This window comes from Nannospalax galili, unplaced genomic scaffold (genome assembly GCF_000622305.1).
Source record: "Nannospalax galili isolate Female #2095 unplaced genomic scaffold, S.galili_v1.0 scaffold280, whole genome shotgun sequence".
Classification (NCBI taxonomy): Eukaryota; Metazoa; Chordata; class Mammalia; order Rodentia; family Spalacidae; genus Nannospalax; species Nannospalax galili.
Window position 1 is genome coordinate 5,617,019 of NW_008347808.1, and position 27,108 is coordinate 5,644,126.

The window sequence follows — 27,108 nt, forward strand, 5'->3', positions numbered from 1 at the left end:
CAACTCCCCTCCCCATCCCCCTACCCCCTTCACCCCTCCCATCCCCCTCCCTCTCCCTCTCTTTCTATGCCAGAAGTCAATCTCAGATGTCTTCTTCACCCTCTCTCTCAGCCAGAAGTCAGTCTCAGGTGTCTTCCCCAAATCACTTCCCACCGTATTTTGGGGGTACAATTTATTCTCACTGAACCTGGAACTTGATTATTTGCCCAGAGTGGCTGACCAGCAAGTCCAAGACACTCTTCTGTTTCTGCCTTCTCTGTGTGTATTCTTGCCTTGGATCCTCAAACTTATGTGGCTGGTGCTTTGCCAATTCAGCCATCTCCCCAGCCTATGTCTTCTGTTGTTTTTTAAAGTGGTGTGTGTGTGTGTGTGTGTGTGTATGTGTGTGTGTGTGTCTGTCTGTCTGTCTGTGTTTGTGTCTGTGTGTGATTGCAGGCATGCCATGGTGCATGTGTGGTGGTTAGAGTACAACTTCTGAATGTCAATTCTCTTTTTCTTATGTAGATCCTGGGATCAAACTCAGGTCATCAGGCTTGGCAGCAAATACCCTTACCTACTGAGCCATCTCAGAAGCCCTGAAAAACATTTTTTAAATTTTGTTTGGTTTGTTTCAGGCTATTGCTTCATATTGAGCAGAAGTAAAACTGTTTTGAATTAAAGGTTTCTACTGGTAGTTCAGCATAATTTCTGATTCCAGAGACTTCTCTGAATCTTAATAGCCTCAAATTCTTTAAGTTGTCATCTTTGAAAAGTTGAGTATATAAATGTAATAGCAAGGTAAATCTGATCATTTTGGTGGTTCTCCTTGTTAATTTTTCAGTTCTTTGTTCCTTTTCTGACTCTGGCCACTCAACTTGGTGAAAATCTTTGTCCCTCTGCAAGGCACCCCTCAAATTATTATCCAAGGTTGGACAAGGACATTAAGAAATCTGTTACAGTGCAACATGGTTATTCTTGCTATATCCAAACTCCTGCTTTTAGGATAAATATGTCCTAATTCTATCCACTCTAGTTTTTGCAGTAAAATATAATGATTCAATCATCCATTAATCCAAATCTACAAAAATCATTTATATGGATACTCTCAACTACTCTTTGATATGCTTGTAAGTGTACTGCTTACCATGAGAAATATTCTTTCCTTTTTGATTATCTTTCCTGAACTCAAATGCCTTACTTTTCAGACAGAACTCCTGTTCCAGTATTTCGCATGTGTTTCTCTGTGTGTGCACATGTATGCATGTTTATGTGGATGCACATGTGTGCACATTTATGTACATGCTGGAGGATGGCCTCAGGTATTGTTCCTCAGGTGCTGCCCACCTTGTTTATTTTATTTTATTTTTCTATTTTGTATTGTATTTTGTGCATTTCATATAATACATCTTTTTAAAATTTTATTTAATAACTACATGATTAGAAGAAGCATTTCATTACAGCATTAATGTATTCAATAACAACTTCCAGAGCAAAGATGCATCTCTTTCAAAATGTTGGGTGTGGTGGTGCACACCTTTAATCCCAGCACTCAGGAGGCAGAGGCAGGTGGATCCTTGTGAGTTCAAGGCCAGCCTAGTCTACATAGTGAGTTCAGGTCAGCTGGGACTACAGGGAGACCCTGTCTCAAAAAGACAAAAATTGGCTGTAAATTTTTCGGTTAACAGTTGAATTAATACAGTTATACAATATTAAACTCAGTATAAACCCTATAAGACATAAAATTGAATGAGGTTTAAAACCTTCAAAAAAGATCTCCACTTCATTTTAAAATATACTGTTTCATACAGAAAAAACTCATTTTCAATGCTATTAACACTTAGATGTTTACACATGCGTTTCTAATCTCTATGTATCTGATTAGTACTAGTCACAGTCAGTTACTTTCTGAGATCCTTGGCATCTGAGCATGAATATAGTCATCAGGTAGATTTCAGTGGTGATGTGTTTCACCTCCACTACACTAGTTAATGTGATGCAAATTTTTATGCTTCTTCCTCAAAATAACTCATTTTTAAAAATTTGTTATTTTTTTGTATGTATTTCATACAGAACATCCCAAACAATCTTATTCATCTATATACCCACATCCAAAATGGCACCCTCCCATAGTCTCCCTCCCCCACACTGGAGCCCATATACTGTCCACTGTATTGTTGGCGCCCCCAGCCATTCCCCAGTGTTTGTGTGTCCACTGAATCTAGTCAGCCTATCTAGAGTTCTTTGTTTTAGGAAGATCAGCTCTTCCTCATCTAGCAGCAATCAGTTGCCAATATTCCTTTGGATAAGATTGGGGTCTGCTATTCATTTTCCCAGTTCTATGTTGGTTTACTATCTAAGAGTCTCTTGGGCCACCCTGGCCAACAACTCAAAGGAAGGTCTCTCCTGCCTGGCATTGTCTCTTGTTATGTAGCCTTTAGCTATACACATGGACTCTTAAAGAATTATATTGATCCCTTTAATCTTTGGTTATACTTTCCTTTTGGGTATTTAAGACCATATAGTTGGCCCAGATAAACCAATTTATTTTTACTCTTAAAGTCATTTGAAGATCTGTTCCTCAGGGGTGACATGGGCTTGGGAGGAGCCCTTTCTTTTACCAGTTCCATCTATGTGAAGATAAGTCTAAGGTCCTGCTCGACGGTGGCTGGCTTCACTTGGAAGCATGGAGGAATTATATTTAGACCTCCCCCCCATATGCATTCCCCATAATTTCCCACTGTATTTCATGCATTCTGTCCTATGTGCAAAGGCCAATTGAGTCAAGTTTGTGTACCCAGATGTCCGTTGGTGTGAGTTCATCCACTGGAGCCTAGTCAATCAACCTATCTAGTGTCACCACCTTAAAGAATAGCAACAGTCCCCACCCAGAACTGATCAATTGCCAATAGTTCCTCTGGTAAGGTTGGGGCTTCACCTTGTTTATTTGAGACAAGGTCTCTTCCTGGTCTGAATCTTACCAAGTAGAGAGTGGCTGGTCAGTGAGCCTCAGAGATCTGCCTGTTTCCTTCTTATCACTAGGGTTACAAGCACACACCACTACACCTGACTTTTTTTTTAAATGTGAATTCTAGGGATCAATTCTCATGCTTATATGGTAAGCATTTTACTAACTGAGTTATCTCCCCAGTCCCTGCCAGTAGTTTTCACAGATATGTTTGAGCTCATTTGCTTCCATGCTATTTGTGGTCTACTATGACTTTGATAATATCTGTCTCAATCACCATTTGTCAAAACAAAAAAGACCTTATTCACTCTTTTATTCTATTATATAACAGCCTTCCACCTCTACCTATACTGATGCCTTTGATCATTTTTCTACTTTTATTGTGTCTTAAGGTATGGCCCCTACATGTCATATTCAATATTATATCTAAACTATTTATATAATAGTATTAATGAGTCAAATCTACTTTTGTTTGCCTTGAAAATTCTCAGTGCAAATAAAATTTTTTCTGAATTGAACAATATGTAAATGTGACATCTTCTGAAAATATTTTCTTATGCCTTTTTTGTACAGTTAAATCAGAGCACATCACATTGTAAGTTATATGTATAATTTCTCACCAGTTTACCACATTATCAACATTAAATGTGCCTAAGTGGCATAATTTACATGGCAAATTCAATTTTTACCATTTGATATAAAGCTATAAAACTTAAATATAATTGCTTTAAATAATGCCAAATTTTGATGTTAGGAGATAAAGTTGATAGATATATCCTGTATCTGTCTCAAAATTTATGTATTTTGGTTTTGATGCATAGTGTGGGGAAGATCTTGATTTGTACAGATAGCTGTAAATGAAATAAATTTAATAACTATCTTGTTAGTCATAGACCATTATTTAACTGATCTTGAATCTTAGTAGAAGACTAGTAGAAGACTTTTATTTCCAAGTTGAATCAATATATTATGTGCCAAGGGCTCATATTATAAATAGAATATAACAAAAAATCTAACATTCACAAGTACATAAAGGGCAATGCAACATATTAAGGTCTTCACTAGTTATTTTATAGCAAATTGTTATAATATGACAAAGACATAGTTTAACAGATTGTATTATAGGCTCAATTTGATGACACCAAAACTTAGACATATATGCCACAACATTATACTTGTTTCTCAAAGATTTAGATAAACAGAAATGTGAATATTATCAAAATACATTGGATATGTATAGGAAATCCTAAAAGAATTAATAAAAATACTGTATTGATAAATAAATCCATAGCTGTGAGTGATAGGAGCTCTGACCTTGCTGATCATTAAACTATCTGAAGGAATTCAATTTTTCACACAAATATGTCATTAGATTTATCCTGAGGTTTGAGCAAATAACTATGCTACCTGTTAATACAAGTTAATAAGTATGTGGCCATTATATACTAACATTATATACTAAATATATAACGTATTCATGTGTGTGTATAGTCCTTAATTTTATCACATCTTTTAAATATTTATTGTTATTATTACTAATTATTACATGTGTGCACACCCTCCCATGCATGCACATGCTACAGAAAGCATGTTTAGATAAGAAAACTTTATGGGATGGGTTGTCTCTTTCCACCCTTATATGGGTTTTGGGGGATGAAACTCATGTTGCCAGGCTTGTGCAGTAAGCACTGTTACCCACTGAGCCATCTTGTCAGCCCTATTGTAGCTTTAAAATTAGTTAAAAATATTTTAATAAGTTTGAAATTAAGGAATGGCATAACATCTGATGACTTCTACATCTTAGGCTTCTTGAGAATACAGTTTTATTTTATTTTTTTATTGGATTTTTTGTGTATTTCATACAGAACATCTCAAACAATCTTAATCATTTTTATGCCCCATCCCCCACCAGCACCCTCCCGTAGACCCCCACGCCCCCACTGGAGCCGATATACTCTGTCATCCCTGTCAAGGCCCACTGTGTCAGGTCAGTGTCCCCAGCCATTCCCCAGTGCAAATCCCCTCATGGAACATATAATAGGGATAAAGAAGAGGACATTAATGAATCTCTCAGTTCTCAATAATGAAGCTCCCTCATGCAGTGGAGGGCCAGGAACACAAAAGATCACAAATGGCCAAAGTGTAGAAATCAAGAGTCTGCTGAATGGTGGTCCTTGGACAGAATCCCTTTATTAAACTTCACCCATCCAAGGCTCAGGGACCATCATGGAAGAGGGGGTAGAAAGATTGTAAGACCCAGGGGGGAGGTGCATGACCATATGTGAACAGAGTCCTGCAAGCTCCTGGGAGCCTGCTCATATGAGAATACAGTTTTAAAACTATTCAGAATATGCATATTATCCTCATGTATTGCTTTTATCAGATATGTTGATTTCATGGAAAAAAAATCCAAATTATTTTGTCAAGAATTTTTTTTCTTTACAAAATCCTTCCTTACAACCAATAGGTTATAATAATGCTTTCTGTTGATTGTGTTTTATATTTTTCGACAGTTTTCATAAATTTTCTCAGTAAGGAGGTTAAACTTGCTTATTTGTTGTTCTTTAGAGTCCACTAATTAACGTTAGTGATAGGTTGGTAACTATTTTATTGACAGTAGAATGGTACTTTGGTAGAATGATAAAAAATCAAGGTAAGCTGTACCTTTGTAAAAGGAAATCTATTTGCTTTCTCACCTGTTTTTTTATTATTATTGGATAGACAGCATCCCAGTTAATGTAATTATAAATAATTTATCATTTGGAGCATTAAAAATCATCCCCAATGGAATTAGTCTATCTAACCTTTTTTTATAAACCAATTTGAGAGTAAAAGACAAAAGTCCCCAATATTAAGTATTGACTTATAGAATTTGCCTAGTTTGTTCACACTTTTTCATCCCTGACTATATCCCTTTCACTATGGTCTTTTAAGTGACCCTGTCACTTTCTTATATGCTATATATATTGTGACCAAAGCCATAAGTCAGGGCAGACTATGTTACATTACTTGTGATGCTGTATGGGTTTTGTGGGGAATTCCTGGTATGTAGGTGCATGTCTCTAGTTCCAGTATTCAGGAGGCTGGAGCAAACATATTTCTATGAGTTCAAGATCAACCCAGGGCAACATAGTGAGACCCTGTCTCAAAACAAACAAGCAAATAAACAAAAAGATTGCCCTCAAGATTACTAAAATTGTAGCTGTTAGTAACTTATAAATTTAAATATAAAGCAATATAATTCTATAATGTTGAGGATAAATTAGTGTTTCAGAATAAATTTTGCTAAAATGCATGTGAATGTTAAATATGTATATGACCACAAGCTTATACTTTTTCTTGTTCAGTGGATGAATTTTACATGCATTGCCAGTGAAATGGTAGACTTGTTTATAGATTCCTCTTTGTGTGATTTATTACTTGTGTCATAACAGACATTGCTGTTTTTTGTAAGAAAATAAATTTCCATTTGTGACAAATCCATATGATGACCATACTTAGCCGAGTTCATTAGCTTTATCTTTTTAATTCAAATCTTTTGGGTAATCTTGAATGTATAAGTTTTTCACAATGGTATATTCATTTGATTATAGCAGTATAACACAGAAGTCAAAGTTAATATGATGAGATTTTAGTAATGCTGGTAAGTACAAGCTCCACAAATATAGTTGAGTCATCATCAACATTTGAATTAAAGCTGTTGATTCAAAGAAAAGCTCTCTTATAGCTTTAGTTAAATGAAAGGGAGTATGTTTTTACTATTGCTTCCTAGTGTTATTGATTGAGGAAAGAAAAAACTAGGGGCAAAAGATGAGCCAGATTCATGAACAGTGACAAAGTGATCTAAATCTAATGCAACTGGAGGTTTAAGAGTCTGAATACAGGAAGTACTTATCCAGTGTTTCTTGCATAATCTATTTAGACTATTCTGACTTTTGAGTGCCCCATTCATTCTCTTGGGGCACTTGATAAATAAACCTTCTAAAACCTTTTGTGGTAAACCGTGATCACATTGTATGGTTTTCAACAATTGAAAGGTTTGTTGGGTTTTTATGCTGTCTGTTAAGAAAAATATTCATTAGTTCATACATAGCAGAATTAGTCTATCTCTTTACTTGTGAACTGCAGTTAGGACAACCTCCTATTTGAGCTTGAATCTTGTTACCCCAAGTTTTTTTTATAAGCTGAGTGAAGGCAAACCAGTGAATGATCCTGAACATTTAGACTGAGAATGCTTTCTGCAATTTTATAGCTCCAATCTCTATTTCAGGTTTGACAAAGCATTTCTATCACTATTCAAGGTTTATTTGGTGTTTTAGTTGGCATGACACTTGGTAGCATTATCCATATGCATATTTCACTCTACATTCTATTGCATTGTACACTGATACATAAATAATACACAAAATAAGATCCTTTAGAACAGTTATGCACATGACATGCTGTAATGGATTTATACACTGGATCCCAGGATGTGACTAATTGGAAAAAATTTGACTAGGCATGTTTGATGAAGTTATATAGCCCACAGTAACACATCCAGTTTGAAGGGAACTGGAGGATATACAAAATTGGCAGTGGTGTCTCAGATGGTAGAACTATTTCACACTAACCAGTTTACAAACTACACAAGTACCATTTAGCATCAGGATATAGCTGTGGAGGGGTCTATCTTTAGGAAATTGATGTTTTCCTGCCCCTTCTTAATACAACTGCATTAATCACAGCTCAGATGAAAAGGAAAACATATACAATCTCCAGCAGAAAACGTGCTGCAGCCCAGACAGTGAAGGCTGCAACACTAGCAGACTTTAAAGCTGCAGCTCTTTCTGAATTCTCCAGACGGTATCTGTGCACTTCCTCAGGCGGGCCTCTTGTTCTGGGATCAGAGTCATCTTCACAATGTCTAAGATCCCATTCTGTCCCAGGATGCAGGTACACTAAGGTAGACAGCATCCTTTATTCCTTAGAGACCTTTAATCATGGCCGCAGTTCGATGCACCTGCCTAAGATTCTCAATTATACCTCTGCAAGATCTGCCACAGAGTCCAGTGGCCCAGGACATATAACCTTTCAGTTTGATCACCTCAAAGGCACTGTCAGCCACCTGTTTGTGAACCTCCTTCCACTACTCCTTATCTGCATCAGTGCCCAATTCTGGGTTCAGATTCTTCAGGGAGATACCAGCAACATTCATGCCACTCCACAGAGGCACACTCGAGTCCCTATGCTCCCCAAGGGTCCACCAGTGACAGCCCAGTGGATGAATGCTCAGGTAATGGAACCAGGCTGAATCCAGATTGCAACTACTTCCAAAAACTCAGTTTTTGGGAAAACCATTTATCTTCCAAGCCACATAAAACAGGATATCCATTGGATTCAAAACAACAAACAACTTGCAATTTGGACTGTACTTCATAACATTAGGGAGGATGAACTTGAAGATTTCATATTACGCTAGACCAAATTGAGACAGCTCTCCTCCTCCTGTTGCCATGCTCCAGCTCTGATGATAACCAGCTTGGAGTTCACAGTCACACTCTAGTCTTTCCCAGAGACAATTTTTGGTGTTTTAAGGAAAAGGCTGCCATGCTGGAGATCCGTCATCTCTCCCTTCAGTCTGTCTTCCATGACATCAACAAGAGCAAGTTCATCTGTCAAGTCTTTCATTAAGATACTGATGGCACAGACCATGCCAACAGGACCAACCCCAACAACTGTAATTTTATTCTGTGGGACCTGTTCTTCCTTAAGAAGACTCACAATTAGCTGATCCTTGAGGTTTGCCATCCTGGACTTGGAACCAAAGGGACTGGAAGTGAATGATGGGCAGTGTCCAGGAGCATGGCAGCAGGGTCCAGACTCGGAGGCAGTGGCTCCAGCACTGCTTGACAAACATTTTTGTAGAGGGCCAGGGAGGAAATCATTTGGGTTTTGTTGGTATATGTTCCTATCACAAATACTCAACTCTGCTGATATACTTAGTAAGTTGCCATAGACAGTATAGAAATAATTATGTCTATGTTGTAGTAACACTGTGTTTACAAAAATAGGCAGCAATATTTCTTCAAAGAATATATACAGATGTTCAACAAACATATGAAAAGATGTTCAGCATCGTTAGTCATTAGGGAAATGAAAATGAAAATTATTTCATGCCCTACTAGGATACATATAATTTAAGAAAAATGGAAAATAGCAAGTATCAAGGATTCACATAAATTGGAACTCTCATATATTACTGACATTATAATGTAAAACCTCCAGTGTTGGAGTTTCTCAAAAGGTTAAGCATGGGATCAACCATATGGTCCAACAATTTCACTCTTAGGTATAGACCCCTAAATACTGAAAACAGATATTCAAATAAATAATTGAACAAAAGTGTTCATAGCAGTGTTGTTCACAATAGCCAAAAGATGGAAACACTCCAAATGTTCAACACAAAATAAGTGGATGATGAAATTGTGGCATGCTCATACGAAAGAGTATTACTTGGTTTTAAAAGGGAATGTAGAACCAATATATATTATGACATGTATAAACCCCAATGCTATGCCAAGTGACAGAAGTCAGACACATAAGATACAATTACCTTTGTATGAAACATCTAGGATAGATAAATCCTTGAAGACAGCAGATTAGTGAATTCTAGACACTGGAGTGGATGAGGACTAAGAGTACGGAATGGATGAAGTTCCCTTCATGAAGTGTCCTGGGAGAATGATGAAAACATTTGGAATTAAATGTAGGTGATGAGTATGTAACATTATGAATATACTAAATGCAACAGAATTGTACAATTAAATGGAATTAATTTCATGTTATGTGAACTTTACCTCAAAATAAAATGGACAGTTATCCTGACTGGCCTAGTTTACTGCCTTCTCTATTTAATACTTTAATGCCTTTAATCTTATTTCTTTCTGAGATTTCTCTGTCTCTGATATCATCAGGGTTGCTACAGAGTATTTCCAAAGTAGTAGAAAGAACTTATATGGCCATAGTGCAGTATGACTGCCAAGAACTGATAAAACATAGAATGGTCAATGTTTCTTCTAGGACTTTGTCAGTCACTTTATTATTTATGGTTTAAAGACACAAACAAAACTTGTGGCTACTTGTCTTATCAAAAAATTAGGTATCTATCTGTGTATGATTATACATGTATATATAAATGTATTGCTGCATTGGTTAAAAATAATTCTTTATCCGAATTCTTAGCCCTTATAACACTTTTGCTTGGGATTTGGGGAGGGGGTTCTTTTTTTTATTTCTCTGTGTGTCAAGTTGACAAGGGGTCAGTTGTTGGGGCTGGAGAGATGGCTCAGTGGTTAAGAACACTGGTTGTTCTTGCAAAAGACCCAGGTTCGAATCCCAGCACCCACAGGGCAGCTAGCAACTGTTTGTAACTACAGTCCCAGGGGATCCGACAAGGGGTCAGTTGTACTAGCTAGTTTTTGTCAACAATAGAAACCAGAATTATCTGGAAAGTGGCAACCTCAGTTGAGGAATTACGCCCATCAGATTGGCCTGTGGACATTTCTCTGGGGGCATTTTCTTTTTTCTTTCCTTAAATAATATTTTTTTATTCTTTCATAATTTCATACAACAGATTTCAATCATATCCAAACACTTTCCTACTTCCCTTTTCAGACCCACTCCCACCAGTTCCTGTATCTCTATTTTTTAAAGGCCAGTTGAATCTAATTTGTGTTCCTCAAATACTTGGTTGTACATCCAGCTCTTGGAGCATGGTCAACCTACTCAACAACTCACCATTAAAGAAAATTGAATCTCCCTCTCTCAGCTGTTATCAGTTGCCAATAATTCCTCAGCTAGGGCTGGGGCTTTGGGTCCACCTCTCCCTTCCATGCTGTGGTTTGCCTGGCTTGGGTTTGCACAGGTCTTGTGCATGCTGTCACAACTGCCATGTTGTGCCTGGGTAACACTGTTTCCTTGTATTCAACTACCATCTCTTGCTCTTAAAATCATTCTACCTCCTTTTCCTCAATGTTCTCTAATCCTTTGGGGGATGTGTGTGATATAGGCATCCCACTTAGGTTCAGCACTCCACAATCTCTTGTTCTCTGCATGTTGACCAGTTGTGGGTTCCTGTGGTTTTTTTTTTTTTTTTTTTTTTTTTTTTCTTCATCATGTGAACATGTTTGAATCATTTTCAGTGATTCAAATGTCAATTCCAAACTCAGTGAACTCTCCTACTCTCCTTCAGGGCAGAGCCCTGGAGCTGCAGCAGAGGTTGGATGGGAGGTCTTGGTCAGGTAGACTAGGTTGAGTCACCTAGGAACTCCAAAAAACACACATCTGGTGTGCCGTGGGAGTGTGTCTGGTCACGACTGGTGTATAGGTCAGTGAACTGAACTGGGAGGACAGGCCCTGAACATGAGTGGTACCATCTCCTGGGGCTGATGGGGGAAGCTCAGATGTGTGCATGCTCAATTCTCCTCGGCAAGTGCCTGTGGTTTTTTTTTTTTTTTTTTTTTTACCATCTGCTGCAAGAAGAAGCTTCTCTGATGAGAGTTGAAAGATGCACTAATCTATGCATATAACCATAAGTCATTAGTAACCAGTTTAATACTATTTTCATTTAGTACAATAATAATGGTAGGTTTCCCTCCGTGGACTGTGACTACCTAGCTAAAGGTTCTTGGCCCCAATAACAATGCCAGGTATGGGTTCTATCTTGTGAAGTGGGCCTTCAATCCAATGAGAAAGAAGTTAGGTATTCCCATAACATTCATGCCACTATATTGCAACAGTGAACATGTCTTATGACACCAGTCACTATTGTAGCTTGCAGGGCTCACAGCTGGATAAGATTGATGATTAGTTTTCTCTTCCATTAGCATGCATAGCACCTTCCATGGTTATGAAAACTAACCAGTAGCAATGAAACTTTAAGGTCAGCACCAACCTAATTTCTACTCATTTGTTCTACAACTCGTGTATGTACTGTCCTCAGCAATAAGGTCTTGTCATCAAATTCTGGAGAGTAAACAAGAGTTATGATAATAGCCAGTATTGTTTGAGCATCTATGGCATCCAACCCCCCGACCCCATCAACAATTCTGAAAGAGGTAGCCTATTCCCAGCGTTGTGTTTTTTATTTCCTAGCCTGTGGTGTCTGCTAGGGGTACTGTCCTTCCATTATGGATAACTCCATATAAACTATATTAATATATGTGTATTTTTTGGGAATCTTCAACAGTAATAGGTTTCCATATGACTATTTCAAAAAGCCTTTAGTGTTAGTTATTCTGGTGTACCTGCCTTTATATGTGATTTGTTCTTTCTGTCTTGCACCTTCCAGTATCCTTTCTTTGTTTTATATATTTAGTGTTTTGATCATTATGTGACGTGGGGTCTTCTATATGCTTCTTGCATTGGGATAGGCAGCTCTTTCCTTAGATTTGGGAAATTTTCTTCTATGATTTAGTTGAAAATATCTTCTTTGCCTTGGACCTGGGTTTCTTCTTCTATACCTATGATTTGTAGGTTTGGTCTTTTCATAATATCCTAGAGTTCTACGTGTTCCATTCCTTACTTTTTTTAGGTTTAACATTTATTTGACTGAGTGATCTAATTCTTTTACCTTGTCTTCAAGATTTGATAGTCTCTCTTCCACTTGATCATTCCATTGGTGAGAATTTCCACTGAGTTTTTTATTTCGCTAAGTTTCTCATTTCAAGTTTTATTTTAGTTTCACTTTTCTTCAGAAATTCTATTTCTTTTTTTTCTTTAAGATTTTTATTGAGTTTTTGTGCATTTCGTACAATAGCTCTTAATCAAATTTAGACCCACCCCTACCTGTGTTCCCCCACAGCTTCCCCCTAAATTCTATCTTCATAGGTTGTTTTCTTTATTTTATTTAGCTGTTTGTGTTTTCAGAGTCTTCGTTATGGAATTTGTGCATGTCCTCTTTGAGTTCCTTTAACATATTTACGATGGCTATTTTGAAATCATTGTCTTATGCATCAACTAAGCTGCTTTTCTCAGGGGTCATTGTGGACTCATGTCCTCATTTCTGGAGGAAATATCTTGGTTATTCATGGTGCTTACATTTTGCAGATAAAACCTATGCATGTAAATTTAAGTAATTGGTGGTGTTTCTTGGTATGGATATCTAATCTCCCCTTTGTTTGACAAGTGTTCAGAGTTTTTTGTTTGTTTGTTTGTTTGTTTTTGCAGTTGTTTCAACTTGTCAGGTTATGTACCAGCTGAATGGAACTTGGTATTTGTTCTTATGGTAAGTATGTGTTGATGTGGGAATGGAGTGTCAGTTATGCTCCTCGCACAGCTGGGGATATCTGCACTTTTGAGCCCAGGAATAAACCTTTTGTAGAGTTTGAAGCTTCTCATTGCTAGTCTTCAGAAGTCTGTGGAAGGCTCTACAGGTCATCTTTGAGTGGCATGGGTTCTGGTCACAGTGGGAGTGAGCAGTGGTTCTGGGGGTGGGGGCAGGAGAAGGACAGCACATTCACCTCAGATGGTATTGGGTGGGGTGGAGGTTGGCTTGGAGGTTTCTACCTGGGGTCCTGGTTATAGCACCTCATGGGTCCCTGGGCACTGCTGTGGGGGGCGGTGATTGGTGTGTGTGGTGGGGAAATAGGTTGTGGAAGTTGCTATCTGTCAGAGTCATCTGAGGTGCTTACCGAAAGTTGAGGGTCACAAGGAGCCACTCACAGGGTCCTGTTGGCAGTGGGGGAGGGGAGAAGTGTCATTGTCTGGACTCAGGGTGAGGCTAGGGGCTGTGTATCTACCTGTGATTCTAGCAGTGTAGAGGGCAATGGCCATGAACTTATGTTCCTCCTGCTTTCACCTCCCATGTGCTCATATTACAGCTATGTGCCTGCTTGGTTTTTAATGCAATTCTGGGGATTTAACTCAGGGCTTCATGCATGCTATGTAAGCACTCTACCAATGCAGCTACATCCCCAGCCCTATTATTGCATATTTAGTGAAAGATATATTGATTTTAATAATGAATGAATGTATAAAATTCTGTATATATGCTGTATTCATATATATAAATAGTAACTTCAAGAGTACTTACACCTTTATCCTAAAGATCAGGGACTCTCAGTCTGAATCTTACCCACTGCCTTTCTTAAAATTTTAATTTTAATTATCATTATTTATTTATTTTTATTTTTTGTGCATATGAGTGTTTTGCCTGCATGTATGTAAGTGTACCCATGTTGTGAAAAGCCCACAGAGGCTAGAAGAAGGTGTCAGATTCCCTGGAACCAGAGCTACAGACAGTTCTTAGCTGCTTTGTGGGTGGTGGGAATCAAACCCAGGTCCTCTGGAAGAGCAGCCAGTGCTCTTAACAGCTGAGCCATCTCTCCAGCATCCACTTCCTGCTTTTAAAGATAAATGATTTTAGAGGTAGCCTTACAGAGATATAATTCACATACCACACAATTCACTCATTTAAGTTTGTGACTCATTGTTTTATTTAAAACATGTTCTCAGAGTTGCCCAATTATTACTATATTCAATTCTAGAGTATATTTGGGTTTTGTTCTATATTTCAGCCATTATATTAATACATCCAGGGTCTGGTTTAGTGGGTAAAGTGACAGCAGGAGAACCTAGCATGGATCCCAAACACCTATGTGAAAAGGCTCATGCTGTGGTACATACTCGTAATCTTGACAGTAGGGAGGCAAGATTGGGAAGATCCCTGGGGTTCACTGGCTAACCTTCTCAGTCTAGCTGAAGCAGTGAACCCCAGGCCAGTGAGAGACCTTGTCTCATATACAAGGCATACATTTCCCAATGGAATGACAGTCCATGTCAACCTCTGCCCTCCACATGTGTGTCCACACACATGTGCACACACACAAACATGTACACACAGACATGATAATATATCTGTGAACATTCATATATAGATTTTGTGTGGATATATACATTAATTTCCCTTATGTTCTCCTATGGTTAGAATTTTTGGATCATTAGACAACTAAGTGTTTAATCTATTGTCATCCAGCCAGCAACAGGTTGTGAAAGTCCGAATTTTTCCCTCAATCTTGCCAACACACATGATTATCTGTCTGTAAATAAAGTTTTATTAAAACACTGCCATAGTCATTCATTTTTGTGTTGTTCATGACTTCTACTATTGCAGTATCCTTACAGAGTTTACTGATTATGACAGAGACTAAACTACTATATAACTCACAACTTCTCCCTGCCCCCATATGTACTTTTGTTTTTTCAGTAACTGGACTTGTTGTTTGCCAGCTACTGCTATAGCAGTATTCTTTTTTAATGTTATATAGTTATTTATATTTTATGTATATGAGTGTTTTACCTACATATCTGTGTCTTCCAATGCCTGCAGAGGCCAGAAGAGGGTGTTGGTGCCCTAAACTGGAATTATGAAGGTGGTTGTCTATGTGGATGCTGGGAACTGAACCCAGGTGATCTGCAGGAACAGCCAGTGCTCTTTTTTTTAAATTTTTACAAAAACTTTATTGAGAATTTCATACATGCATATAAGGTGTTTTGATCAAATTCATGCCCAGTCCTTCCCCTCCAGCATTCCCCCCTCTGAAGAGGCAACCCTAAAATCGTTTAAGGATTAGATACAAGTTCCCAAATACTTTAGACATTTAGACATTTTTGGCCTTTGGAACAGAGTATGTTGCTAACAGGCCCAAGGACATTTTGTCTTTTAGACCAGAAACTGGCTACATTGCTTTGGGGTCTTTTTACCCTAACTGCCTAGCCAATTCCTACCTCCTATTCTTATCATGCCATCCTCTGAAGGGGTTACCCAAATTGCCAATAGGGAATAAGGACGCAGACCGCTCTGGCTTCTTCCATGCTGAACAGGGATGCAGGGTTAGGCAATTGGAGTACCCCTTCAGGTGGTCTATCTAAAAGACTCCCAAATTGCATAACTCTGATCTCTAAGGGGAAAAGAACATCCTTGAATCATGAATAGATGTGAAGGATAAGTAAAAGCAAGAGTAATTAGCATTGCAAGTTCTAGACAGGGAACCAGAAAAAAAGTCAGAACAGGGCAATTTTCAAATGTTTATGTGAGAGTCCATTGGAGTTTCTTGACAAGGGCTTCCAAAAGCATCCCTCTATTGGGTTCTTCCTCATTTTTCTTTTGTCATCCAAGGCTGGACTAGTTGAACAGCCAGTGCTCTTAAGATGAGCCATCTTCCCAACCCGGCAGTATTTTTAAGTTGAAGTTGTGTTTTGAATGTCTTAGTGAAGTCTGCTAGCGAGAGAAATCCTCTTTTTTCAATTATTGTGCTTTGAATGACTCTCTTCAGTTATCTGTAGTCACTTAAAATATATGTAAATGAGCAGTATCACAGATTGTTGTATCTGTTTGACAGAGATCCCATAAACTAGTTGTCATAGTTTATCATCAAAAGCTTTCACAATAAGAGCACAAATACCAAAAATGTAAGTATAGTAGCAAAATACTAGGTACCAGTAAATATGATATCTGAGAACATGTGATTCCATAGCTTGACGTATCATAGTGGGAGCAGGGGAGATTGAGATCTATAATTTAAGAATGAAGTGAGAAAGGAGTTTGGCAGGTAAAGACATGGGGATAAGGCGGGTGCGAAATCTTGGAAGAGTCTACAATGCTAACTTTGTTCCCAGAAATGGCCATAGCCAAGTTCAGTTCTGGTTTATTTTCCATCGAGGGAGCCAAATACACACTGGGATGGTTGGAGATATAAAAATCTTGTATCAGGACCTTTCCTTTTTGATAAGGAAAAAAGGTTTAACATGAAATATGCCATTATGATAAGGATGGAGTGAGTGAAAGGAAGAACAGAAAAATGCATCAGTCACGTGCAAAATGGTGTTTTGAACCACTGAAGAATTTTGCTAGCTACTAATTGCATTCAGACAAATAACATTAAGTGTTCTAGAAAACATATAACAGCTACTAAGGAAACTTGGATTTAAGGGAAGAGGAGGGGTTCCAGAGCTTGCCTCGAAGTTATTTTGATCTTGCAGTGCCACACAAATGCGTAGCTTAGCAACTATACTCAACTACAAGGCATATTAGTGATGCTTTTTGTGATTATATAGTAGTGCTTGTTTTAAGCAAGGCTGACTTCATTATGGGAGATTTTTATTTCTGAAAGATTTGTTAATTGAGATGTCCCAGGGATAGAGTTTTGTTTTGAATATGTTAAAAGAAATTACAAGCCTAGGCTGGTGAGCAGAAAGGATTTGGTACTTCGCTTCTGTGTTGTGAATTAACTGATAAAAATGGATGGAACAGGAAAGCATTATATTAAGCAAGGTAACTGAGATTCAGTAAGATAAAAATTGCATGTTCTGTCCTATGTGGATCCTAGTTTATAAAGTTTATATGTATGAATGTAAGTGGCAGTGAGTGTGGTGGGCACAGATTATAAAACTAGAAAGGAAATGATGAGAGGGAGAAAGCAGGTGTTGGGGGGGCAAGAGGACACATATGACATGAAAGAGGAAAGGAAGCAGTAGATGGTAGATGGAAGAGTACAAAAGAATGAAGGCAGTAAGGAGCATTGGGAGAAGAAGGGAGGAGGAGAGTCAACAAAAACAATTTGTGGGCACTGGGGAGATGGCTCAGGGGTTAAGAACACTGTCTGCTCTTTCAGAGGACTGGGGTTCAGTTCCCAGAACCCACGTGGTGGCTAAGAATCATTTGTAACTCCAGTTCCAGGGAATCTGATGCCCTCTTCTGGCCTCTGTGGGCATTACACAACACAGGTGAACAACATACATGCAGGCAAGTATACACATAAAATAAAAATAATAAAATATTTTAAAAACAATTTGCTTAAAAGTGTCAGAATGAAACCTAATATTGTGTATGCTAATTAAATATCCCATACACCACTCATCAAAGAAGCTTTTTTGCAACTGATGGAGGCTATTGCAGAGTTCCACAACTGGTCACACACAGAGAATATATATCTGAGAGATACCCACTCCTAAGTGACACATACTGCAATGGAATCTCTACACCTAAGGCTCCTGGAACATAGCAGAATAGGGGGTAGAGAGAATAGTAATGCATCCCTCAACTCTTACCAACGAAACGTACTCATACAACAGAGTGCAATGCACACAGAAGGCCACAACTGGCTAGATTTTAGAGAATAAGAGACTGCTGAGTGTGTGTCCCTGGATAATACTCCTATATTAAACTACTCACATCTACAGCTCAGGGACCATTGCAGAAGAGGAATCAGAAAGATTGTAAAAGCCAGGGTTGGTGCATGAACATACAGAAATAGAGGCTTTTAGGCCTCTGGGAACTTGTTCATAAGACCTTGCAACAGTGGTGTCATGCTGATTCAATCAGACAAAAGCCCAGCATAGAACGAGGGAAATGGGCAGCAGGCCCCAACCCTCGCAGAGGAACTATTGGCAAGTTATTACTGTGGTGTGAGGGAGAGTATATCTTCATTAAGGGAGTAAATCTAGATAGGCTGACTAGACTCCAGTGGTTGAACTTGCACCGAGGAACATCCAGATACAAACGTTTGACTGGATGGGACTTAACATAGATGACAGAATGCATGGAATCTGGTGGGGGGTGGCTATAGAGGGATACAGATCAGGGAGGGGATCTAAATTTGATTAAGATCTAGTATATGAAATGCAAAAATCTCAATAAAATATTTAAAAAGAAAAACACAATAAAAACTTTAAAAATAAAGACCATACTTTTACAAAAAAGAATTTTAACCCAAGTAAGGACTTGGAGATAGAATTTGATAAAGCTTCTTCCCTCACTTGAATGGCTCCTTGTATAGAATGAATTGAGGCCACATCAGCAAATTATTTTCTATGGATTACATGCATTTGAAAAATAGTCATGTTCATCAGAATCTGAATTTTCCATTGCTAGGTATGAAGTCTGAAGTTATCTATAGATTAATAAATAATATAGAATAAGGAATTTTCATCATTATATGTCAGAAATGACACCCATAAAATAAAATGAAATAGTGGGGCTGGTGATAAATCAAAAATATAAGAAAAGCAGTGAAGTTGTTGCCATTCGATTAAATAAGAATGGTTTTCTGGAGGAGTTGGAAGCCATAGAAGAGTTTTAATGATCCCAGAAGTGTTTGGTGGTGAAATAAAGTGGGAAATATAGCCTGGTCTTTTTTCCTGGTAGAACCAGAGGTAGCAGCAAAATGATCAAATCAAAAGATTTATGAAATCAACAGAGATATTGAGTGAAGAAATCATTTCAGATTCCTTAGGATGAAATCCAAATGAATGACAGGCCTGATGTCTCCATTTCTTTCATGTTCACTGTCACCATTCTTTTGATACCATTGTCAAAGTAATTTCAGGCTAAATTTCCCAGCCCACTGGTCTTTCCTCAATTCTCATTCTATATGTATTTGACGGGTTTTCCTTCAACAGTTTCTTGGTCTTAGTAGTAATATGCCATCCTAGTCTTCCTTCTGCCTTTTTTTAAGTTAAAAAAATTATTTATGGGGCAGGAGAGATGGCTCAGTGGTTAAGAGCACTGGTTGTTCTTACAGAAGACCCGGGTTCGAATCTCAGCACCCACATGGCAGCTAACAACTGTCTGTAACTCCAGTCCCAGGGGATCCTACAACCTCTTCTGACCTTCGTGGGCACTTACAGGTGCACTTACCTACGTGAAGGCAATACATGCATACACATAAAGTAAAAATAATAAATTTTTTAAAGTTAAAAAATGTATGTATTTATTTTTATTTTATGTCTATGAGTGTTTTGCCTGCATGTAAGTACGCCCATGTCATGCAGTGCCCACAGAGGCCAGAAGAGGGCATCAGATCCCCCAAAACTATAGTTATGGATAGTTGTGAGGCTCCATTTGGGTGCTGGAAACCAAACCCAGGTCCTCTGGAAGAGCAAACAGTGCTTTTGACCACTGAGCCATCTCCCTAGACTTCTCTTTTTTAAAATTTTATTAGCTCATATTAATGATAAAGAATGGGTTTATGATGATATTTTCATACATGTATATAATCCTTCTGCCTTTTTATTTCTAAAAAGATTTTTGAGGTGGGCATGGTGACACATGCCTTTAGTCCCAGCACTTGGGAGGCAGAGGCCAGCCTGGTCTACAAAGAGAGTTCCAGGCCACCTGGGGCTACAGTGAAACCCTGTCTCAAAAAGACCAAAAATAATAATAATAATAATAATAATAATAAAATAAATTTAAAAGTTTTGATTATTTCTTTTCTTTATGTGTATGAGTGTTATACCTGTATGTGTATAAGTATACCCATGTTGTGCAGTGCTCCCCTAGAACTGGAGTTACCAACAGTAGTTAGCCGCCATGTGGGTACTGGGATTCCAACCCAGGTCCTAGCCAGTGCTCTTAACTGCTGAGCCATCTTTCCATCCCCTCTTCTGCCTTTTTAAATCAACATTCCTTCTGTATTCCTGTCTTCCTCACCCCTTTTCTGCATTCATTATCTTTTAAAACTTACCTACTTTTCAGTTTGCATTCACATGGTCTCTTGTCATAGCTGTTGTGCTGGATAGCTTTAGTGTCAACTTGACACACCTGGGTTGAGGGAGCCTCAATTGGGGAATTTCCTCCATAGGACTGGCTGATGGCTATGTCTGTGGCGCATCTTCTTGATTGTTGTATGATGGAGAGCCCAGCCCACTGTAGGTGGTGCCACCCCTGGGCAGGTGGGCCTGTGTTGCACAAGAAAGCAGGCTGAGCAGGGGCCAGGGTAGCAAGTCAGTAAGCGGCTATCTTCCATGGCCTGTGTCTCAGTGCCTGCCTCCAGGTTCCTGCCCTGAGTTTCTACCTTGGGCTCCCTGATGAACTGTGACCTAGGAGATGTAAGGTGAATAAACCCTTTCCTCCCCAAGTTGGTAGTGGTTGGAGTGTTTTGTCACAGTAATGGAGAAACAAACTAGGACAGCTGTGGAAAGTAGGCTGATGATCCACTATCTCAAGTGGCTGATTTCAAATCTGCTCTAAGCAAATAGGGGGAAATCAAGATAGTCACTTTGTAATTTGGAAGTGACAAAATAATGTCTTAATGTTGAATCTAGCATGAACTTAGTTTTTATCTCCAGACCTATTTTAAAATCCTTCAGATGCTTTTCCAGGTTTTATTTATCAGTACATCTTGAGCATTTTTAGCAGTATTTAACTGATCATCATGAAAGTGGCTTGATTCACTTACCCATCCATAAAAAAACACTAATAAGACAAAATTTTCAGTATTCACACTAATATGATCAAAGAAACAAATATAAAAGAAACATAACTAGCAGGGAAGTATGCCATGAGAAAGCATCCTAAGTCTCAGTTTGTCAAAATTAGTCTTCATGTGACTATGTATGAGTGTTTGTGTTTTTGTGTTTGTGTGTGATGGCACATTAATATTTAATATGTGATGAAGTCAATCACTGAAGTAGCCTGCTGCCAGGAGTCCCTCAATACAGGTAGAATACCATGCATATATAGTAAGACTCTTCAGGCCAAAACTACAATGAAACAAGTGTGACTTACCTGGTAAGCATCTTTTGTTTCTGTCATTTTTCTCAGCTTCGTGTCTTTTACAGAACAATATGTTTCACATAAACCAGTGTGTGACTTCTTGGAGTAAGCAAAGCAAAGATGCTACATGGTCTGTGCCACAACTGTGTATTTTATGTAAATTTATGCAGTGTTCCTATAAATATCTGAAAACATGCAGTCGAAGAAATTATAAGTGAAATGTAGCGTTTTGCCTTTCATTTGCATAAAACATCCTTTGAAAAGTATAAATACTTTTATTTAATTATGATGAGGGACTGACAGCTTTTCAGGGCTACATTTGTTGTATAAGTCAGCTGTATTAGTCAGGGTTCTCTAAAGAAACAGAACCGGTAGAATGAATATAGAGAGAGAGAGAGAGAGAGAGAGATTTATCAGCTTAGCTCACAGGATAGAGTCTGCGTAGTCCAACAATGGCCGCACCACATTGGAGAGGCTGAGAATCCGTAGTTGCTCAGTCCACAAGGCTGGATGTCTCAGTAGTCTCAATCAGGCGCTGAAGGTCTGACAAATTCCAAAATATCAGCTAGTCTTCAGTCTACAGCAGCAACACGAACTCACCAGCGAGAGAGAAGGCAAGCAGCAAGAAGCCTGCATTCTCTTCTGCCTTGGTCTTTTATACCGGCTGCCATCAGAAGGTAACACCCACATTTAGGGTGTGTCTTCCGGCTTTAGATGATCCAATCAAGAAGATCTCTTTCATTTCAGTTAATCCCAGATCCAATCAAGTTGACACCCAGGGATTAGCCATCACATCAGTTTTCTGAACTGCAACAGAAAAACCATCTGACTGTATTAACTTAAAAGAAGGGAAGATTTATTTTGGCTTCCATTTTTATAGATTTTAGTCTATGATCACTTCACCTCATTGCTCTGGGCCTGCATGTCATAGTGGAAATACTTAGTGGAGGAAACTGTTCAAGGCATGGTAGTAGAGAATCAAAAAGAGAAAAAGGAAGGGTAAGAGCTCAAATCTCTTTGTGGAGCATGCATGCCTTCAATGATACCACTCCTTTTAATAGATCCCATCTCCTGAAAATTTCACCACCTCTTACAAGCCCCATCAGCTCAGAACCATACTTTAACAATGAAGTCTTTGGAGGAACATTTAAATCTAAACTACAACATCTATTTAATGAAATAAATTCATACATTTAGACTGAAAAGGAATACAATATTAGTGGTAGAAACCGTCTTATATAAGTTTTATTTTGTAGTCTTCATTCCATCATACCATATGATTTTTATCAGCTAAGATTCACTTAGATAGAAGTAACAGGAAACCCAAACAACTTGAAAATTACTTTAACAGAGATTTCCTATGTCTTATAATATGCTAGTCAGAGAGTTCTAGGATTGGGAAATTCCAAGTTAACTGGTACCAGCAAGAATCCAGGGGCTTTCAATCTTTGTCTTTTACCATCCCTTGCATGTTAGTATTTTCCTGTAAGTTCTCTAATGGTTGAAAATATTATGCTGCACCTTCAGATATTATATATTTATATAGTTGTGTGTAGGAATTCACTAGTAAGACTAACCAGAATATTCATACTAATGGCTATGATTTATTTTAACAAAAGATGCAAAACTCTAATGTTTTAGGAAAAGGATATAGAATAGCTTAAAGGAATGTAGACATTATCTCCCATGTGTCTTATCTCATTGGAGTCACAGAGAACACATTCAATTCCATCATCTATAAATTGAAAAAAACTGTATGCCATATTTATGTCCATGAGAGCCTACTGGAGACTCAGCATCTAGGGTTTTCTTCAGCTGGTCATGCAGGCCTAACACATAATAAAATTTCAGTCACTAAGAAGGAAAGTAGCTATTTCACATGCACTACATTATTTATACAAACAATCCAGGTATAGTAAGACACCCTCCTCAGTTAAGGAGTGTACACACAAGAAGCCCAAATTCTCAGGTGAAAACCAAAAGACCAACCTTGTTGTTGCGCTTTTCTAAGAATGCCAATCCAGGCCTACTGTGGTAACTCTTTTCTGCATAAATTAGAAAAATCTTTGTTAAAAGTAAAGCTACTTGGAAAACAAAGTATCCTTGTCAGTATTGGAGCAGTTGCCCGCCGTACCCTAGGTGAAAGGGTAGTTGGAAAATCCAATGTTTTTTATTTTTGGCCTCTTATAGAAATTTGATTTTAGCATCGAGGAAGGCACAAGGGCTTCTGGACAGGGATAACCAGTATCTCCTTCCAAAAAATTTACATGTAGCTGGGTAAAAAGTACAATGTCTGAACTTGTTCTTGCTGCATTTAAGTCATTAAATATTTATTGAATGTGTCTTACTTAGAAGTTTGTGAACTGAAATCAGGGATGCTGAGTAGGAGAAATTCTGTACAAAAGAAAGTACCATTAAAAACATGGCATGTCATAAAAATCTGATACAGCAAATAAAAACAATAAGGAAAGGAGTGTTTAAAAAAACTAGGTGTGAGATTCAGGAAGTGGTCAGACACTGTAGGACATTGTACACTGTAATACTAAGAATTTTGGTCTTTAGTTTAATAATGATGGGAAGCCATTGAAGGACTATAAATAATCAACTTACATTTAAATTTGTTTCAACTTTCTATTTGAAAATAATTTAAACTCACATGAAATTTTAAAGTAGTACAGTGAATTTAGGTATTATCTTTAGTTGTCTAACCCCTGTATATATGGGTACATTGTAAATTACCATCTTAAATACATCTTAAATAACCATGCTACAATTATCAAAACCAGGAAACATACATACAACAATATTAACTGAACTATAGACCTTTTCTTTTTATCAGTTTGTAATGAGTTTTTTAATGATGTTCCTGGGTGCTGTGTAGAAAATTCTTTCCAGGACTAGGACGGATGAGAGAAGTTCAGTAAGGAGGTTAATGCAGTAGATAATATGAGGTGATGGTGGTTCAGACTAGGCTCTTGGTAGTAAAATGCTGAAAATTAGATTCAGTATATAAATGGACCACAAAATAACAGAAGAGAGTGATTCATTGAGTAGGATATTAAGAGAAGAAAAGTCAGGGATGATTTATAGGTTTCTAGTTTGCAGAATGTGGTAGGAGGTGGTTCTATCTGTGGAGATAAGGATTAGGTTAGCGTGTATGTGGATAGACATCAGCAACTCACCCCTGAATGGCATGTAGAGCTACTGAGTACACAGTTGGATAAGAATTTCTGCAGCTCAAATGAGATGGAGGACTACATAGTACCCCGTAGCATGGATGCACCATAACCTTTGTTTCTGTAAGTTCTGTAGGATTTATTCTCTACTGAATGCCATTGTGTGTGTGTGTGTGTGTGTGTGTGTGTGTGTGTGTGTGTGCGCATGTTGCACTACGACTAAGCCCAGGGTCTTGTGTATGCTATGAAAGGGCTCTACTACTGATCTGTATCTATAACTAACTACCTGAGTAGTTTGCTCTTCCTTGAAGCAAAGCATATATGAGAAGTTACTCTTAAAGAGACTTCTTATATACCAACAATATACTCTCAGAGAAAGAAATCAGGAAAAATATCTCATTCAAAACAGCAACCAGAAAAAGTAAGTGCCTAAAAATACACCACACCAAAAAAGAGACTTCTACAATGAAAACTTCAAGACATTGAAAAATGAAATCAAAAGAGAGCCTAGATGATAGAAAGACCTTCTATGCTCCTGGATTGGCAGAATTTATATTGTGAAAATGGCTAAGCTACCAAAATTAATTTACAGATTTAATGTAACACCTATCAAAATTTTGATGTCATATTTTATAGATACAGAAAAAACAATCCATGAATTCATATGGAACCACAAAATACCACAATAGCCAAAGCAATCCTAAGGAGTAAGAACACAGCTAGCTGAAGGAATCACAATACCTGACCTCTAATTATGCTTCAGAGTTTCAGTCAAAACTTTTATACCAGCTTGGTATTGGCATTAAAAACAGACAAGCATACCGATGGAACAGAATGGTGAACCCAGAAATAAACTAACAAAGATATGCACACCTGATTCTTGACAAAGAAGGCAAAAATACCCATTGGTTAAAAAAAAAAAAAAAGATAGCCTATTCAACAACAGTCTTGGTGAAACTGGATAAACACCTGCAAAAGAATGACATTCAGTTCATATCTTTTGCCTCGTACAAAAATCAGTTTGAAGTGGATGGAAGATCTTAATTTAAAACCCAAAATGCTGAAACTACTAGATGAAAACATAAAAAATATTCTTTAAGACATTGGGGTATGTGAGAACTTTCTGAACAGAACTTCAGTAGCACAGGAACTAGCCCCAAGTATCAACAGATGGGACTTCCTGAAATTAAAAGGTTTCTGCATAGCAAAGGAAACTATGAGCAGAGCACACAGAAAACTCACAGGATGGGAGAAAATCTTTACCATCTATACTTCTGTTAAGGGGCTAATATTTAGAATTTACAAAGAACTGCAGAAATTAAATGTCAAGGAAATAAAACTGCAAGTCAGAAAATGGGCTAATAAATTGAATAGGCAATTTTCAAAGTAAGAACCACAAATGACCAATAACTATTTTAAAATGTGTTCAACATCCCTATTCATCAGGGCATTGCAACAAATTTAAACTACTTTGAGATACCACCTCATCCTGATCAGAATAGCTACAGTCAAGAAATCCAACAATAAATGTTGGAGAGGATATGAAGAAAGAGGAACCCTTATTCACTGCTGGTGGGAGCACAAATTAGTGCAAGAATTATGGAAACCAGTTTGGAGGTCCCTCAAAAATTTTAAAATAGAACTACCATGTGACACAACTGTTTCATTCCTGGGCATATACTCAGAGAATCCCATATCCTACAATATAGATTAGTTGTACATCCATGCTCATTACTGTTGTATTTACTATAGTAAAGAAATAAATACAACCTAGATGTCCATCAACAGATGAATGGATAAAGAAAATAAAATGGAATCATAAAATTGCAAATTGATCACTTAGAATGTATAATATTTAGTGAGATCATCCAATCTCAGAAAGGAAAAAAATAACATATTCTCTCTTATATGTGGATCATAACCTATAATAGATACATGAATATATATATGTATATATACATATACATGCATCTGTCTGTGTTGGTATAGTATAATATTTAGAAAGGCGATGAAGAAAAACTAATAATGGGTGATGAGCAAGGACAGAATACAGTTAAAAGGACGCATGAGTCATGAAAAGGATATAAAGCCAATTGTTTTTCTAACTTTAACTATATCATGTTTTTTCCTTTATTGTAGTAGATAAATGAATAAAAATGTAATTGATAGTGAAGGTGTGAAACCCTAAGCAAAGGTCTACAGCTTCAGAGTGGCTATTCTTACTGTATAAAAATTCACTGAGATGTATAGCATTCAGGAGTGAGCAAGTCTTTGAGTGACTGTCTTATTCTAACTTATGATGTTTTTATTTGTGAGTCCATAATAATGAAGTGATTTTTATTTTTAAAAATAAATATTAAAAATATGGGGCTGGAGAGATGGCTCAGTGGTTAAGAGCACTGACTGCTCTTGCAGAGGACTCAGGTTCAATTCCCAGCACCCACATGGCAGCT

General features: G+C 37.7%; 1 protein-coding gene and 1 pseudogene across 3 annotated transcripts in view; one reads left to right on the plus strand and one right to left on the minus strand.

Annotated features, from left to right (window-relative positions):
* The window catches only part of Eda (ectodysplasin A), a 434,058-nt gene that overhangs the window by 160,463 nt on the left and 246,487 nt on the right, over window positions 1–27,108 (plus strand). The gene's annotated exons all lie outside the window — the stretch shown is intronic.
* On the minus strand, window positions 7,756–8,749 carry LOC103743169 (annotated as a pseudogene). Its single transcript, XR_003851314.1, has one exon. The product of XR_003851314.1 is annotated as an L-lactate dehydrogenase A chain pseudogene (transcript).